This window comes from Cyanistes caeruleus, chromosome 14 (genome assembly GCF_971803275.1).
Source record: "Cyanistes caeruleus chromosome 14, bCyaCae1.hap1.1, whole genome shotgun sequence".
Classification (NCBI taxonomy): domain Eukaryota; kingdom Metazoa; phylum Chordata; class Aves; order Passeriformes; family Paridae; genus Cyanistes; species Cyanistes caeruleus.
This window is the reverse complement of record NC_141714.1, coordinates 5,577,167-5,595,562: the sequence shown is the minus strand read 5'-3', so window position 1 is coordinate 5,595,562 and position 18,396 is coordinate 5,577,167. Positions and strand designations below refer to the sequence as shown.

Here is an 18,396-nt window from a genome sequence, read left to right as displayed (position 1 = left end):
CTTTCACATCTGGTAATGGTCTTTTTCACAAGCACAGAGCTGTTTCTTTTTAGCACTGATTTCTTTGGTGCTATCCAGAACATTTTTTCAGGAGTGTCTGTATTCCCCACCCCAGCAGACACATGGTCTGTGGGCCAGGTTTGCAATCTAAGCACTTGAAGAAGCAAATGGAGGGATTTCCCCTCCTTGAAGCTGTTCCTGTGGAATTCCAATTAGGAGCTATTTCCCTCCTCCCTGTTAGCAGTTTCTAGAAACAGATAGCATCCTTTACAACAGGGCTTAACAGGTGCTGGGGTATTTTACTCAGGAATGTGCATCCTGATAGTCCAGAGTTCCTGTAAAGAGCTGGACACACAAACGTAATTCTCCTGGATTTATAAATATCCATTACTGCAGGACCCAACTGCCTTTGGCCTCTGCACTCAGCATCCTGGTTTATGCTTCTTGTCCATGTTATCCTCCCATCTGTTCCTCAAAGCAGAACAGCAAAGCAGTGCCAGCACTGCTGAGTCAGTGACTCCTCTGCAACACTATTGTCACTTAACACCTCCTAGAGCAGGTCTGTAATAAATACCACCTGCAACAAAGATCACCTGCTTAGGAAAACAAGATTCCACAAGCAGGAAAGTACTCAAAAGACAAAATAATAGGAAGAAAAAAAAATCAAAGATCAGTTCTTTCCAAAGTCAGTTCTTTCAATAATAAGATTAAACAATGGCTCTTGATTTTATATTTTATTTTTAATTTTTTTTTTTTTCAGTTTCTGGAGCCATATAATAATGTTTTCAGGGTACTCTTCAAATGGGCAGGTTGATACAAGAATAGTAGCCTAAAGAATGTTTTTTCCTCTGTGGAAGTCCTAGCAATGTGCTGGATTAAGGAGTGACCCTGAGGGAAGCAAAGAGGTATGTTGTTAGGACACAAACCTGTCATCATTCATGGGGAATCCCTGATGACTGTGTTTTTGTCTTTAGCCATTGTAGACAAATATGAGGCATAAATGAAAATTACAATACTTTACCTACAAGTTCCTGGGGAGTCTAAGATACCTACACGACTAAACAGAATTTTAAGAATTAATTTCAGAAAAAAAGAAAAATAATCCAACAACAATTACAGGGTGAAGTAGCAGCATCTTGGGCCCACTCTTCAAAATAAAAAAGAGTGAGCTTAAATAAGGAGCCAGGGAAAAGAGTGAGGGCAGGGTTAGAAGGGCTGGAGGATCATCAGGCCCCGGGTGCTGCTCATTAGGCCCTCAATAGCTTGTTAGTGCCACCAGGGGTTGGAAATCCACATAAAATCTCTGCAAAGTTGTATGGTTGGTTCATTAGTGGAAGTATAATTTTGTGAGCAAGACACAGGAAATCTGCTGCACGAGAGAATATTTTTGGAGTTTGTTTTAAAGAAATTACATATATGGCAATAATTTTGTTTTGTGCTAGATCTGGCCATTCATACCCTCCTGGTTTATAAGAACTGTATTCAGAGAAAACTGCACTGTTCAGTGCTTCAGTTTACTGATACAGCATTTCAATGGCTCTTCAAAGCACTCACAGAATTCAAGCTGAGTTTCTTCAGATTGCCTGGGGGAAGTCTCAGTGGTGCCCTTCATTGACAGGCATCCTGATACAAACTCTGGGTTTTGTGAAGTTTTGGTTACTGCAAGGAGTCCTGAGGTTGTTACTGATATCTGCCATTCACACACACTGCTGTAAAGCCAAATGAAAAGCAGTAGCTACAGAACATCCAGTGGTTACCACTGAATGTGTTTGCCAAAAATTGCTATTCTGTCAGACTATCCCCTTCCACAGAACAATCCTGTCTCCCTCAGTGAATTTTTAAGTTCTTTTTGGAAGGCTTCCCTTTCTCAGCACTGAGTAATTCTAGATTAATTTCAGGTCTTGGAAGAAAGTGAAATTTAATCTGTTCAAAAGCTTCACTTACATAGTTCCTCAAGAAAGAAAGGTCAAATGTGTAACCTGTTTAATGTGATTACTGCTTAGAATCTTTCCTTTATTTTTAAGTGTTGACATGATTCCCAAATAGTTCTAGGGAAAACTTTGTTGAAAAACTCTAGTGTGTTATATTTAAAATTCCTGCCAAAATATTCCAAACTTCTGAGTTCAGTTTTTCCTTATGTTGCAGTATCTCATCAAGAAGCAATAAAAAATTTCACAGAAAAGTGAACTGTATTTTCATGTTTTGAAATAGCTGTGGATATTTTCTAGCTAACTCTGCTGCTGACAGCATCAGAGCTCCCTCTGTTCTTACCGTGTGTCAGAGCTCTCTGCTCTGGTTGAGAAATAAAACAGTCAAAGCAGAGAAGTAAAAGTTCAGTGCAACCTGAGATGGCTTTGCAAATTTTAATAGGCAGCTAAAGGACTGTTATCCAATGTGTTTCATACTGGAGAATATCTGATCCTGTCAATCACACTACATGAAAACACGTTACTTCTCTAAGCAGAGCTTCCAAATTTTTATAATTGACATTTTCCAGCTGCCGATGGAGTATGCTCAGATTCTCAGTTATCTGAGGCAGTCTCTATACATACAGATTTTGTTAGAGATTTCTGTGTAACAGAATTTAGGTGGGGTTTTTTTCATGGCCTTTTACTCTTCGTAGTTAATAGCATTTTAGACAACTGCAGTATGAAATTTAATCATGTATCTATCCACCTTTGGTTGAACACTTTGAGTACTTAATAAGCTCATTGCCGTCAAGCTCTTATCACTCATGATGTATTCTAGCTGCCTGAACATCCAAATTTCATATACAACAACTAGAGAAAATTCAGACCTTGATAGAACTATGTTCTTTGCAGTTATAGTAACTTTAATAGCTAAAGACAACTGGTGATACAGCTGAATGCATCATAAACCAAATAGCTCCTTTTACAGTTAACCAAACAGCTCCTTCCTCCCCCTCCAGTAACTGAAGAACAAATTATCAATAATAGGCAGATGGCCATTAGCATAATCCATAAAGCCAGAGACATTACAGTACTTTGTATCTATCAACACTGATTAGCAGCATAACGTTTAATTAGCCCCTATGAAGAGAACAGTGAGTAACAGGGTAGGAATATGACAAAGGAAATGGTTTTAATAATATACTGGATGTTTTTCAAAGTGAAATAGTTTCCAGTTCATAGGCTTTTCAGCAAAGGATGCTTTACCAAGGATGGATTCAGAATGTGCACATTGATCAAAACATGGAAAATTACAAGTTTTCACAGGCATAAATTTATCTAAAGTATTAGAATCTGTGCAGAAATAATCTTGTAGGACTGCAGGAAGAACAGGTTGTCCATTAAAGCCTGGTAGCATTTTTTGAAATGTTTATTTCCTTGGATTTTGCCCAACAAGCCTTGGACAATTCCACTTTCACTGGCCTTCATTAAACTAAATACATCTCTATATCTAACTATATAAGTACCAACTCGAAGTCTAAAGATAACAAAGCATAACAGCATAAGACTCAAATATTTATTAAGTAATACAGAAAAAAACCCAGTGGTTTAGCCTTAGCAGTGTCCTGTTTCAAGTATCTTTTAGTGACAAAAAATAACAGTAAATAAATAATACAGGTAAGTTACTTATCAGGTGAATTAATTGAATGACTATATAAACATTGAAGGATACATGTTAGATTGTAAAACATTTTCAAAAATCTTGGTTGTTTGAGGGGGAAATCTGAGCCCTTTAGCACTAAGCACATAGAGAAGGCAATGACTATCATTACAAATCCAAATTCAACACGGAGGGTTGTGAATGAGAGAAGATAGAAGAGCATAATTTTCTTATATATACACACACATATACTTGTGTATCTTATTTAATATTTCAGTGTATTACCATTCTTTCCATCACAATCTCTTCTCCTCTCAGGTTATCTGAATAAGAAAACAAGCACCAGTGTGGCTGCTGATAGCAGAGGTGAAATTGTACCATGGGTGCTGGGACAGAGATGTGGCACCAAGGAAGAACTGCAAGTTCTTGCAGAGCAGTGCTGTGATGTCAGTCTGCTGCCATTAGCTGTCCTGGAGACAGAGCTACAGAAAAACGTGCAATAATACCAGTGGCTGGGGGTCTGAGGAGTTTTCTTTGCTCCTCTGGTGAAGACTGTTATTAGCTCAGGGGAGAATGGGAGCAGCTGAAGAGCTGGGGCAGAGCTGTCATGCAGAGACGTCAGCAGAATAAGAGACAGAAGGAAGTTCCTAGAGCTGACAGGAACATTGACAGGTGCCTGGAAAGGAAAACCAGAGTGGTGTATTCCACCCTTTGATTCAAAACAGACAGCTCCTGGTGCAGGCAGTACATCATGAGAGAACAAGAAATCCTCAAGAATCCATTTTCTATTAAGCATGCAAGTGAAGGAGAAAGGCACCTGTACAGAAAAGCAAAGACACAGAAACCACAGACAAATCAGGGACTGGATCAAGGCAGATCAAAGCAGAAGGGAGACACATTGCTGGTGCAGTCTCTGTACCTGCAGATGCCTCCCTGAATGAAATCACCTTGGTCTGCTTCAACAGATCCCCACCCATCACTGGAGCAAACAGCACCTGGGGCACGGTGCATCAAACTGCAACCTACTCCAACAAAACATTTGGGAGGGAAATATTGCTGAAGTAGTTCAAAGAACAAATAGGATTTCATATCCCTACCTCTTTCTTACAACAAGGAGAGTCTTGGACAAGTAATTTCAGTATTCCAGATGAGAAGTGCAGAAGGACTTCTCTTTCTCCCTACTTAAAAAGAGCTTAGGAAAATTGCAAGTCATAGTGTTTCTCAGCTTCATAAAGCTGTTTCATTAACTGTGCCCATCTCAGATGAGTCTCAGCTAAGCCTAAATTAGCAGCTTTAGCAGAAAAAAAATGTGCTTCTCAAATGCATCTCCTACTTTTCTACCTCTAGAGGCCTCAGTGCAAAAGGAAAGGAAATGGTGACTAGACACTGTAAGATCTCTACCTCTCAGGTTTTTATTAAAACATCCTGGTTGTAGTGTCCCATTGCCTACCTGTGCTGCACAGAAATCTAGGAATGGATGCAATTCAAATCCACCTTTTGGTGTAAAGATAATGGCCTTGACTGGGCTGTCTGGTTATACAAGGGTTCTTTTTTATTGTTCATTTCTTTCATGCTGGACTACTTGAATACAGAAATAGATAAGTTTTATGAATTTATCTGTGTTCATCCTTTCACTTTCTATGCTGATAAATGTGGGCATCTCTCATCCCTAATTCAACAACTTTCCTCATTTTGATAGAACAAAGTATACAAAGTAATGTAAAGTTCAAATGTGCTACCTTATACATCAATCTTTTACATGATTCCATTGCTTGGCAAAACCACAGCTTGCACTTTCATTTTGCATATTAATATGCAAATATGTTTTCCAATTAGTCACAGCAAATTAACTGCCCTTGTCCTAGACAAGGACAGTTCTGTTGGCCTCACTGTAATATTCCATCTTGAGAATCCTTAGCTGAGAGTTAAGGTCTAATTAAGAGGGTCTCTTCTTGCACCAAAATCCACTTGGATGGAAAGGTGCTCACCTGCAGGGTACTTAGAGAAATCCTACTTCAAAAGATTCATTTCAGAGAAAACACAGGTAAATATGGACATAAACTTCATCTACAGATCCAGTCCTACTTTAATCCAGATATCCCCAAATGTTTTGCTGCTGCTGCACACATGGCATTGATTTCATACAACATTCAATCGTGACTCCAAGATCAATATACAGCACAATAACTGCCCACTCAAAGCTCAGCATGATTGCAAAGACTGTCGTGCTCTGATGGGTATGGAAACAAACAAAATTTTACAGTTCCTCTGACCAGGAAGACAGCTCATTTATTGTGATTGGAAATCACAATAAATGAGTTCTTGGAATGGAACTGGCATAATATTGTCAAGTGGTTTTAGTTACCAAAATACTTGGAATGAGGATGACTTTCTGCCTTTTATAAGGTCACCAAGACCTCCTGACAATCAAGAAGTGACAGGAACTGTGCTGAGCTACTTGTCCTCTCAACCATCTATTTCAATGGCCTGTGAAATTTGACTGTAGGATTCTGTCTTAACCAAATTATTAGTATCAAACTTAACATGTTGTCATATGAATCAAATCACATCTTCTCTTTCTCTGAGTGAAATTAATTCAGTTATTGCTTTTGCTTTAAATGTGCAATTATCAGAGACATTTTTCTGTTGCTTAAATGACAACTTCAATCCTCACATTTGACACCAAAGTTGACATATTTTTAGACAATAGAATTCACTAGAACATTTCAAGTGTTTTTGAGTGTGGTAATTGCAGATTTGATGGTGGTGCAAAATCAAATACAGGAATAGTAAATGTTGTACCTAAGCAATCTGAGGGAAACAATGTCTCATGTCTTTCTGCCTATGTCAGCTTCGAACTAGTGCATGTCAGTAAAGCATCTGCCTTATTAAAATCTATTCTTGAATACATTGCCAGGCTTAACTTCAGGTTTCCTGTGGAAATTACACATGTGATAACACGAGTTTCAATGCCCTAGAATACCCTCTGCTCTTGGCATTTCAAGCAGTTGTTTTTCTCAGGTAGATTACTTCACATTTGCTTTACCAAGGCCAAAAAAGATAAAATAAATCAAAGGAGCTGGAAAGCAACCTTAGCATATTTTCTATTCTCTGTGTCACCCAGAACTTGTGTGGGTTTTTAAACAGTGGGTAACTCAGAGTAGATGAATCAGCCTGAAGATGGCAAGAGTTTGTCTGAAGGCACAGCAAGAGCTGCCTGCTCTGGCCTCTTTATTTCACCATAATGACTTTTTGAGGCTGTGTTTTCAGGGCAGAGGGAGGAATAACTTGACAGTGACCATAATACAAATGTCAAAATCCTTCTAGTGCACACGCAGAATTATTACTGGACTGCAGAAGAGGCAGGGAAAGAGCAAGAAGCAGTGCTTATCAGCATTCTTACCAACTTAACAATACATTCTCTGTTTACTGCCCTTTGCTGTCTTTCAGACATCCCAAGAACCACAGAGCTCTAACAGGTAAAATCCCTTTTTGGGGGATGTGTTGATGCCTCTGTGTTAACACACACAAGATACATCTCTCATATGAGCTATTTTTAACAAGGAGGATGCCAAAATCCTTGTGCTGCAAGTGCTTAAGTTGCAGTTGTGTCAATTCCAGGAACAGCTGAGAGTTTCCAGCTTTGCTAAAATACACAAACAAATGCGCTCTCATCTCTCTTAACCCAGCTGTGAGAAAGCCAAAGGAGAAAATGAAACCCTTTACTTTGAGTCAAGATGAAACATTTTATTGTTAACAAGGAGAGAATTAGAGCTGGTTCACTCTTGATCTGGAGATGCCTCAGATACTGAAACAATTAATTGGGCAAAGGGATCAGTAAAACTGAAAACCTGACAAGGAACAACTTTCTGATACCCAAGTTCAGCTTCTTTTCACAATTTTGTTTCATTTTTCACATTTGAATCTTAGCTGGCCAACAAAGATAAAATCCACTATGGAATAGGAACCTTTGGAAGAAGAAACTGTAAGGCTATTTATTGAAAAGTTATGCTGAACTGCAGTTACTTTAAAAAAAAAGCAGATTAAAACCTGAACAATGAAATTAGGATTTTGCCATAGACTAGAAACATATATTTAAACTCAATGGAAGCAGTCAAAATGCAGTGTTGTTACAAGTTCAGTAAGGCAATAATGCCTAAGCCTGGTTCCAGGAATAACTAATTTCAGTGAAAGAAAAGAACTGTATTAATTGATAACACACAAATATTTAGCAGTGTGCACTTACTCTAGTAAAGACCAATTTGCACAAAAATTATAAGAAAGTAGCAAGATGTTCAGTAATGACTGATTAATTTGTGTTATTCAAACTTAGGATAGCACAAATACATCCTCTTAAATTCCATGACCTGTTTTTAAATGTAATCTTCCTGATCCAACGGAAGCTCTGAAAGAATATTCAGTATTAAAAGTGAATTTTAAAAAGCACTGTGTTTACAAAATAAAATTAGCATTGCAATGAAAGTAATGTGCACCCCTCAATTGCTGATGAAATTCTTGTTTACTCATTCATGGTAGCTAATGAGCAGCGTAGCTAAACCAGCAGGATACACAGCTCAATGTGTGGAGTATCACAGTGGACCAAAAATGGTATGTTTTCACAAATAAACTATGCAAAGCATGGGAAATATTGTGTCTTGAGATAAAAACTATGCACTCAGTCAGCACACAAGTGTGACAGTAAAGATCTGCAATAAAATCAAGGGCACATACAGCTTTATCAGCATATTGTACCTGATGATTGTGCAATTTAGCAACCAGCTGCCCCAGGGCACAGCAAAGATTTTATTAAGTATACAGGTTGTTCATGTATACACAGGCAAAGGGTTGGGATTGCTGCTTCCCCCTGTTCTCACCATTGCTTCTGTGTTCTTCTTTGCAGCATTTGCAGGTAGACAGGGACCCCAATTCATCAGAAGGATCACTCGTGGTTAGACCAGCCTGATGACTGATTTCTCAAACCCCAAATGGAAAACACTGATGGCTGTTTTACAGAGGTGTCAACACACCAATCTTAATACAAATACATCCAAAAAAGCCCCAGCTTCACTTAATATGTACCCTGTATACAAATTACAGCAACTTTTTTTGTAAGTGAAGTATTTCTTATTTCAAAGCACTAGGCAAACCTTAAAGTATTATTTATTTCTCATATAAGGACATTCCACACAAGTTTCTGCTCTTGGCATTGTATTCAGGTTTGATTTTTCAACACACCTAACAGCTGGAGATTGCTCTGTTGGCAGAATTCAGGAATAAAGTCTTAAAGATTCTCTTTTCCAACTTCTCTGGAAAGAGCATAGCAATGTGATATTGTAGGCCACAAGGAAGAGTGATCCATGAGTCATCCACAGATTTGAAAACTGCTGCATATTACTGGCTAAATTGTGGATTTCCTTGATGAATAAGTACTGGAACTGAGCAGAGAGAAGAAACCTGCCAGAAAAAAAGGTACAAATAGATAATCTTGAACCATTGTAAAAATCCCTCTATAATTTAATAATGCAATTCTAAAGGTTTTTAATGAAAACATTGTTATATATTTCTGTCATGGCTTATCTTCTTCTAGTGTGGTTGAAGAAACCATTTTTCCATGTTTTCTTCCATTTTCTGAAATAAATATATTTGTGATGTATCTTATTATGATAGCTGGCCATAAGTGAGCATTTTGCAAGAACACAAGAAAGAACAAAAACTGAATAAAACTTGATTGGCATTTTGTCTGAGTTTGACTTAAATAAGGGGTTCTCCATATAGTTCTGTTTAGCATAATTTAGCATAACAAGCAAAATTTGCTCTTCAGGGTAAACAAAGTTTATATTTAACATGGTGTTGCATCTCTCACTGAAAAGTATAGTTCCAATCAAAAAATTGGTTCAGTAAGAGTTCATTTTATTTAACCACTACTTAGAGGCCACAGTTCTGAATTCTCAGTAAAGGTCTTCAGCTCAGAGGGTGCCAGAAATTAACCACCACTTCAAATACTGCCTAGTACCAAGAAAATACATTTTTCAAAACAAGCTATTACTAAAACAGAATCACCAAACCTGGCAGATGGTCAAGTAAGAAGTGCAACTAACAATGAAATCAGAAACCTTTCCACCTGACTTCCAAAACAGAGCTGATTAGGCACCAGCTAGAAAGAATTTCCATCAGCAAGGTGTGCATGTTTGTGGCCTGTTAATAGTGAGCTCCTGCAGGTATTATCATTGTCACAGGACACAGCTAATGAGACAGAGTAATGACACAAAAAAAATAAAATTTCAACACATCCAAACTTTAGCACAATGGGAGATGTGCTTTATGGTACTGAAAAAAAAAAAGCCTCTGAAAAAGGTGGTGCCAAAAAACAGATCAGGAGGCAACAGGAAGAAAACGATGCACAGGGAATTCCACGTAAATATGAGAAAGAATTTATTTACTGTACAGTGAACTCACACTGGAACAGATTGCCCAGAGTGGGTATGGAGTCTCCTTCACTGGAGATATTCAAGATCTGTCTGGACACAATCCTGTGCCCTGAGCTCTGGGATGACCCTGCTGGAGCAGGGAGGTGGCACCAGGTGACACACTCCGGTCCCTTCCTACCTCAACCAGCCTCTGATTCCTCAGCACTTATAAATAGCCTCTACAGGACTAGATGGGCATCCCAAATATATGCTTTCCCTTGCAAAAATCCAGACAGCTGATGTCTCTCCCATGGAGCCTGGCAAGGGACAAGAAAAATTTCCAATTGCATTTTGGCAGCTTGGCTCTTCGGTAACTTGAATGTTACTTTCACTGGCCCTCAGCCAGAGCTCATTGGAGTCAGTGGGAATCTTTCCATTTGCTTCAGTGGCCTTTGGATCAGGTCCACATTAGCTTTCAGATTTGTTCATATGTTTCGGATATATCTGGAATTTATTTTCAAGGGCACAGTGTGTGAACAATAGCCTGTTTGCTGACTGCAACTGCACATAATTTACTTTGCCATGATAATAATTACAAAAATCTTTCCCTTCTTTGTACATTGCTTGTATTAATTAAACAGTAAACTAATTTGGGTTACCCATGTAATAAATTCCTTGCTAAAGAAAAGGTAGCTGAATTCTTCATACATTCTTTTACCCTAACATTTAATTGAGAATGGCTTGATTTTTAGATATGAAGATGTGAGCTGAAAAACAGTGGTTTTATAGAACTATAACATCCATTTACACATGCAGAGATTATATTAAATGGCTGTAAAGAACACATAATATTTACTGTAATAATTTACTGCAACTGACTGTAACACTTCAGGGATGGTCTGTCTTCCCAGTGTAGACTGCAATTGGAATTATTTTCTAGAACGGGGTTAATGTTCCTAAAATATGCTGTCATTATTTTATCATTTTATCCATAAAATTCACCAACTAATTTGTTTAGTGCTATTGCCATGTGCAAACATTTCTTTAACTAACTGACAGTACTGGATGGAAGATGATTTTGCCATGTCAAACATTCCAATGACCAAGAAATGAATATACTAAAATTACAATAAGTAAAACCAAAGCCACGTTTAGTGAACAGATACATGTGTGCAGGAGGAGAGTAAAGGCCAGAGGAGCTAATTCTGAGCTCTCAGCTGCAGTCCCTGCACAGGCAGGCAGAGAGGTGGGGCAGCAGATCCTGGAGCCTCACGTCAGCTCTGCCAGGAATTCTGGAGTCCCAGCTCCTCACCAGGGAAGGTGCAGATGGCAGATTAGCTCACTTGGACTGCACCACGGCCCTCCAGCTGAGCAGGCTCATTCTGGTTCATTTGGAAAAGGAAGGACTCCTAAAAACAAGCTGTGAGAAGCTGAAAACCTTTAGCTGTAAGAGGGTGATAAGACACAGAGGAGCAACTATGAATCAAAACACAATTATTTTTTAAAAAAGGAGAAAAAAGAGAAAACAGACAAAAGAAAAAACCCACAACCCTAAACAAACCCAGAATGGTCAAGCCTTTCCCTCTTTAAATACCTGATCCAGCCCTTATACCACTCATGCCTGTAACAAGGTGAGAGTATTTATTTTAACTCACATCAGCTCATTAGCCCTTTTTCAGACAGACCATGCCCTACTTTATCATGAACGTCAAAACACATTCCAAATTTAAGAGCATAATAAGTTGTTGTGCCAAGAGAAACAAAGGCTGAAGATTAGTGAAGAGGTAAAATTGCTTGTCCACAGTAACTCAGTGGCAGAGCTGACAGAAAATCCTGTTTTTGTAAGTCCCTCTCTAGTGCCATTTCAGACTGAACACAGCAGCACCATTATTGCAGGGAGCTCAGGATGTAGTTCTGTTTGGACAAAGCTGAGAATAATAAGAATATATTACATTATAAGATGCAGTAGACAGGACAGATACATTTATTTACCAGCTGTTTAATTATTTATACAAAGTGTAAGAAGTGGGTCACAAAAAGCCTGATAGTTGCCAAATTGCAGTCCCTCTCCCTGTTTATAAGTGAAAGCAATGTTGGCAAACCTTCATGTTAAGCCAAGCATCTCTTCTTCAGAAAAAACTGTATGGTAAAAAAAATATATTCCAGAGGATGGAAAAAAGTCTACTAGACACCCATGCCTGTCTATAATTTACTTTTAGCCTAACTGCCACTTCTCACAACACCACTATTAAATCATTATCAAATTAATAAACTTTTGGAGTATGTTTCTTAAATAATGGTATGCAGTCATCTGCAAGAAATATGTCATGGTCTACATACTGATATACCCAACCACTGTGAAATACTGAGTTCCATGACTCCAACATAATCTGCAACATCAGAAAAAATTTTAAATTTTTTAAGTACATATGATGGCATTAATTTGAATTCAAGTCCAATTCAAGCTAAAATACTGGGAAGTAGGTTGTGCAGAACAAAACAGCCATTTAGAAAACAAGTTTTGGATCTTTTCCAAATGAAATAAATTACCTTTAGCACTATGAACATAAACTTTCTAAGCAATAACTTTGTCTGTGGTTTGGAGAAACCTTTGAAATAACAATATTAAAATGGCATTGGCACATTCAGAAGTCGCTATTCTCCATGCTGTTCACATCTCACTGAAGACTTTACTTGAATAAAAATCTCCTGTGCTTTTTTGATAGATACTCTTGGTTCTGTGCCTGCTATTGACATGCTTCTGAAAGCTCAGTTTGATGAAGTCAAACACCGAGGAAAGAACTTAGAAACATATACAGAGAAAGAATATCCCAAGAAGTAAAGCCTGACAACCATAAAACACCTCACAACACATGAGCAGGAAGGAAAAATCAATCTTCTTTCACTGAAAGTTCTGTGGGTCCATTTTTACACTGACTTGTACCCAGTTGCACATTTGGGATATGACACTCATTTCTGCCTTTCAGATACTAGCTGTTTCTCAAAAATTAATTAATCCAGTTTGAGCAAAATATAAATTTTTCAATAAAATTTAAGGCTTTGGGAGAAAAATCACAAAATATCTAATACTGTAGTAAGACTTCTTCTTTAGATAGGTCTCACTATTCCCAGTTCTTTCTGATAAAATTCTAGCAACATAAAACTCAAAGTTTGAGACTGTTTAATCATCAGCTCTCAAGGATCTAAAAAATGTCATCCGTGATATTATATAAATGTCTCCCTGGGTATTCTCCTAAAGTTCACACTTCTGATGACTTTACACATTATCATATCCCTATGGTAAAAGAGAGACTGACAAAAAACCTATAATTTCTTCAGTTAATAATGATTTCCAGCCTTTATTTAAAATATCTCATCCAGCCATGTTGCACACCCATCAGGCTCTGTTCCTGCTAAGCCATTTGACATTGGAGAACAGCGAAGTTAAGAACTGTGACTGATCTTCATCAAGGAGTGCCCAGAACTGGCAGCAGCTCAGCACTCAGACCACAGCTCAATTTACAGTTTTGGCAACTATTTCCAGGACATTCTCCAAATTACTGCTACTGTCTTTGAGACAAAGTGCCTCTTTGCGAAGAGTCAGTGAACCTGGACACTGGATTCCTTACTCCAAACAAAAACAAATCACAAACCACTTTCAGTGCACCACTAATGGTCACTGAAAAACAGTTTCTTCAAGGTAATGTTTTCACAAACTTCATTGACTGCACTAAAGGTGTCACTGCCTTGCATAATCCTTTTTGATGAACAGCACAGGGAAGCGCTGCTGTCAGTTAGCAGCCACTTTAATGCTCAATATGGAACACAGCAACCTTACAGGAACTTGTAGCCAGTTACTTGCTGACACCTTCAGAAATATGTGGGATACTGTCCTTGACATTAAATCATCTAAAGCTTTTTTTTTTTTTTTCTTCCCCCTATGGTGTACAATTTTCTGGCTGTCAGGGATGTCTTCAGAAAAGTTGTTAAAAGTATTCAGCAATAACCATGTTGATCAACTCACCACTCAAAAGAGAGTTACACAGTTTTATAGTGTAGAAACTGGAATTTTCTCCTGTCTCTTGGCTTTAGTCTATGGACAACTTGTAGCCCAATGAAACAACAAACTGCATAAGTGCCTTTAGGAGGCTTCCTTTTGATTATCAAGCATAAACTAAACTAGTTTTCCAAATGGAAGAATTCCAGCAGCAGTGAAAATTCTTTAAATGACAAGTTTATGGTCACACATGCTGCTCTGGAGTATAAAATTCCAAGCCCAGCCCATTCCTCAGCTATCTATAAATATTTCCTCCATGTGAGGTTAATAACCCCCCAGTCTGCTGGCATAGCCAAGAATGATCCCTCAAGCTATTCTTCCAAATACACCTGCATTATAAACAGAGCAACAATTTAAAGTGTTAAAGTTCAGGTCTCAGTTTTAAATTCATTTCTGCCTTCAGAGCTGAAGATGAGAGGCACAGTAGCAAGCACTCATCAACACTGTTCACCATGATCTAGCCAAGGCAGTATTTGTAAGGTCAGCCTCAGGCAATTGGGATGTAATTTTAGTTGGAAGTGCAAATGTTGCTCAGATATCCACATAATAAGTGAATAACAAAGTGAACAGCATAGGGCAAACATCAGAAGTTTATGGACAGCTCTAGTCCCTGTGAAGGCAAGGCAGTCAGCATCAAGAATCAATTTTACCTTCTTGTTTTTTCCTTGGTATTAGGAGGCATTTCAAAAGTGCATGTGTGAGAGTTCAAATGCATGCATATAGACTACTAAGAAAAAAATTGAGGGGGAAAACATATGACACTATTAATCACAATGGTACATGAAATATTTCCAAATTAATAGAAACCCCATTAAAATCTGAAGTCTTCTCCATAAAAGAAATAAATCCTAGCAAATTATACATGATATCAAAACAAAACAACAGTCTGGAGAAGGCATGAAAACTAAAAAAACTTCTTAGAAGTACTTCATTAGATAACCTGCCAGCAGCTATGCAGAAGGATCTGATGATCACAATATAAGTGTTCATGAAAGACACAGCCACGTTCACCATGGAGATCTGGGAGTTACTCACACTGAGACTATTTCAACAAACACACTGAAGAATTTACCTCAAATAGAAATATTAATGTGAAGAGTTTTCAGCACAAGCAAACAGTAATAAATTGCCACAACCAGATGGTATTTACCCAGCAATCCAAACTAACTTAACAGAAAATAAATATTCTGTAACTACAGGGTGTAGTTACCGCCTAATTCTGCCTCTGTAGCAGAGGGTTTTTGGATGACTCATGTGATGCAGCATTAAAAAAACACCACAGAGGGACAGGCACCCGTAAAAAAAAAACATTCTTCCCATCAAATACATTGAAGCCTGGAAAGGTTCTGCTGCACAATGCTGAGGAAGCTAAATGCTCACTTGACTTCAAGAACCTGCTGAGAAAATTCACAGAAGAAAATCCATGATTTCTAACCACACTGCTTCTGGGTCAGACAGGAGTCAAACACAGCAGCTGGAAAAGTAGTGTGGGAGAGCATCAGTCCATACTTTGTGCATCACAGCACTGACAGCACCCAGAGTAATCCTGGGTTATTTGAACACTCTGCAGGATCAGTGAAATTCATCCTTATTTATTTACATAAGGTTTTTCTCTAAACAGAAGCCAATATGGCATTGAAAAATCCATACTAGATAATCTTTTTAAACAAAGCATTTTTCCCAGATTTCCTAATGAGGCCTCCAAGCCACTTCACACAAGCACAGAAAAGATCTAGATACATCCAGAGGACTCTAAATTTATTGAATTTCATGCTGTCTGTCACAGCCAAAGAATTTAACACTGTGAGCACAAGAATATTGTCTTCACCTGCCTTCCAACCCTATTCCTGGGTCTGGTGAAAGGAAACTGAGGTGCTTTCCCATCAGATACTCCACCTCCAGGGTCTCAGCTGATGCTGTTCTGTGGTGATTTAACCCATAACCTGTGACCATGGGCCAAAAGAGCCCAGGGCTCTGCAGGGAGGGCAGCAGCCCCTCAGTGGGGCAGAGACCATAGTGAAAGCATTTTAAACCTCATTTTGGGATTCACCAGAAGCTGTCTGGCAGATGATTTCATTGTTATTGATTGGAAACTTTCACATATTTCTCTCTACTTCAATTTTCCTTTCACAGAAGTTTCCAACAAGTAAATATATTTTCCAGTTGAATCACTTTTGGTCTTTAACAAAGCATATTAAAAACATACATTTACATCATAGGAAACTTTTTCAAATTTCTTTGTAATAGTAGGAATTTAAAAAATTGAAATGCTACTCAGAAATTTCCATTTTGAATTCTTTGGTAGGTTTGCAACTATCATTCCCAGTTATTGCCATCCCTTAGATTCTTATATTTTTTCATACTTATACACCACAGAAAAAAATTAAAAACACCACAGGGAAAAAAACCAAACCAAACAAAATGGTTTCTGTCCTGCTTTCCTTTCAACTGAGGGAAAAGGGATAAGATTTTCTAAAAACATTTTTGCAGTCTGAATAAAACCGGACACCTAACTGAACCATAATTACAGGGGGTAAAAAGTGCTCTGGTAATGGGGATCCAAATTGTCCTCCTTTGACTCATTTGGAATGTGAAAAATAAACATGTTTGAACAGAAAAATTCAGGATTTCTTAAAACTTCAGCTGCACAGTTTCTGTTGATTTTAACAAAACTCTCTTGGCAGCACAGCAAGTTTTGTATCTGCAATGCTAATGGAATGGAGATGATGGGAATTGTATCATCCTGAATATGGAATGAAAGGGTGTTTGCTGTATTTGCATACTCCCATATGCTATTATTTATCATTACAGTTGGCAATTTTGCTAACTACAAATTGCTAAGAATTTCTATAATAAGAACAAAAATGTGGAGTTTCAAAATGAGCCAGTATGATTCCAAATGCAGTGCAGAGCAGTGAGCAAACTGTGTTTTTCTACATGTTCTTGACTGCTGCTACAGATCCTGCATTACATTTGTCAAACCTTTATATAACCTGAAGTATCACTTTGAGGAAAGGCAAATAACTTTTGGATAATTCTATTATCTGGCCTAAAACAAAACCAGTGGGTTTTTTTTTTACTATGTCCCTACCACCACTGGAAAAAACAGAAAAAAGAGAGCAAGTATAGAGTCTTGTGCTGGTGTAACACCATCCTTATATTTCATTGGTTTTATTAAGTTGTGCTTTAGTAATTTTCAGAAATACCTGGAAGGAGAGAAAGTAAAAATATCTCAGTCATACAAGGCTTCCAAGTAAATACGACACAAAGATGCCACTGCGCTGTTGAAATTGCCCATTTTGGTTTTCTTTAAATTAAATTACCTTCATGGCATCTAATCTGTATATTGCCCCTGGAAATTTCCCTATGTGGCAGGTATAGGTGTTATTGATCTATTGTTAAGGGTGACTTAAAGCCAAGTTAATTTCAAGTAGATGTTTGAAAAGTAGTTGAGCCTTTGTTTTAGCTCATAACCTCTGGGGGAAAAAAACAGTCATAGCCCACAGGATGATAAAAATGAGTAAAGTGAACAGCTTAAGGAGGAAAAGACATATGTACAACTGAAAAACTCAAGAACACTTTCAATTAAATCAATAAATCTCCCAACAGCATGGGAGAGAACAAAACTACTTCAGTGGTCAGGAGTTAATCTAGAAAATCTACCACCTAATCAATGTGAAGCTGCAGTCTGAGAAGCAAATTCTGGTTTAAACTGCTAAAAAAAATGTTGTGTGTATTTTGCCATTTCCCAATCCTTCAAAAATATCACATTTTCACCAGAAGGTGTTGAGGAATGGACAAGAATTAAAGTCCTCATTTTCATTCCAAAGCTTCTAAGAAAGCAAGGCATCACACAGAAAACTGATACTGCAGAGGGAAAAACAGACTCGTGATTTGATGGGGAAAGCTGAGCAAAACATCTCTTAGAATTTCAGAGAACCACAGGGATTTGATGGCATCTGTAAAGAGAGGAATGGCATGCAGATAGAGGACATTTCAGCAGCAGACAATAGGCATTTTTCACATGCAAGCAGCAAAATGAGTTTGCTTACATAGGCAGCTGCCAGCAGATGCCAAACTAGGCTGTCACTGGGCAGTTGCACAACCATATTAATATTAACAGTTTGGACAAAATGAGAAGCCTTGCTGGGAGCTTCAGAGCATAGAACTAAAATAGCTAATGAGTGGGAAAGTGTCCATAAAAAAATAAAGGAAAATTAGGCATTAGGACATATAAAGCACTTCAGTAAGGTCAATGGCTAATCTTCCATTACACTGTGCACTTTTGTAAGGTAGTCTGTGTGTTCTGCTCTGCTATATAAATATTATAATTTACCTTCTGGATGTGATTCTGGCAAAGGT

The 18,396-nt window shown here is 38.0% G+C and overlaps 1 protein-coding gene across 1 annotated transcript in view; it reads right to left on the bottom strand.

Moving 5' to 3' along the window:
* Window positions 1-18,396, bottom strand: part of LOC111929355 (leucine-rich repeat and calponin homology domain-containing protein 2-like) — a 108,720-nt gene that overhangs the window by 17,013 nt on the left and 73,311 nt on the right. The window contains exon 9 of the mRNA XM_086850890.1: window positions 927-9,024. The gene's annotated coding sequence lies outside the window, so the exon portion shown is untranslated. The remainder of the gene's footprint in view (window positions 1-926; window positions 9,025-18,396) is intronic.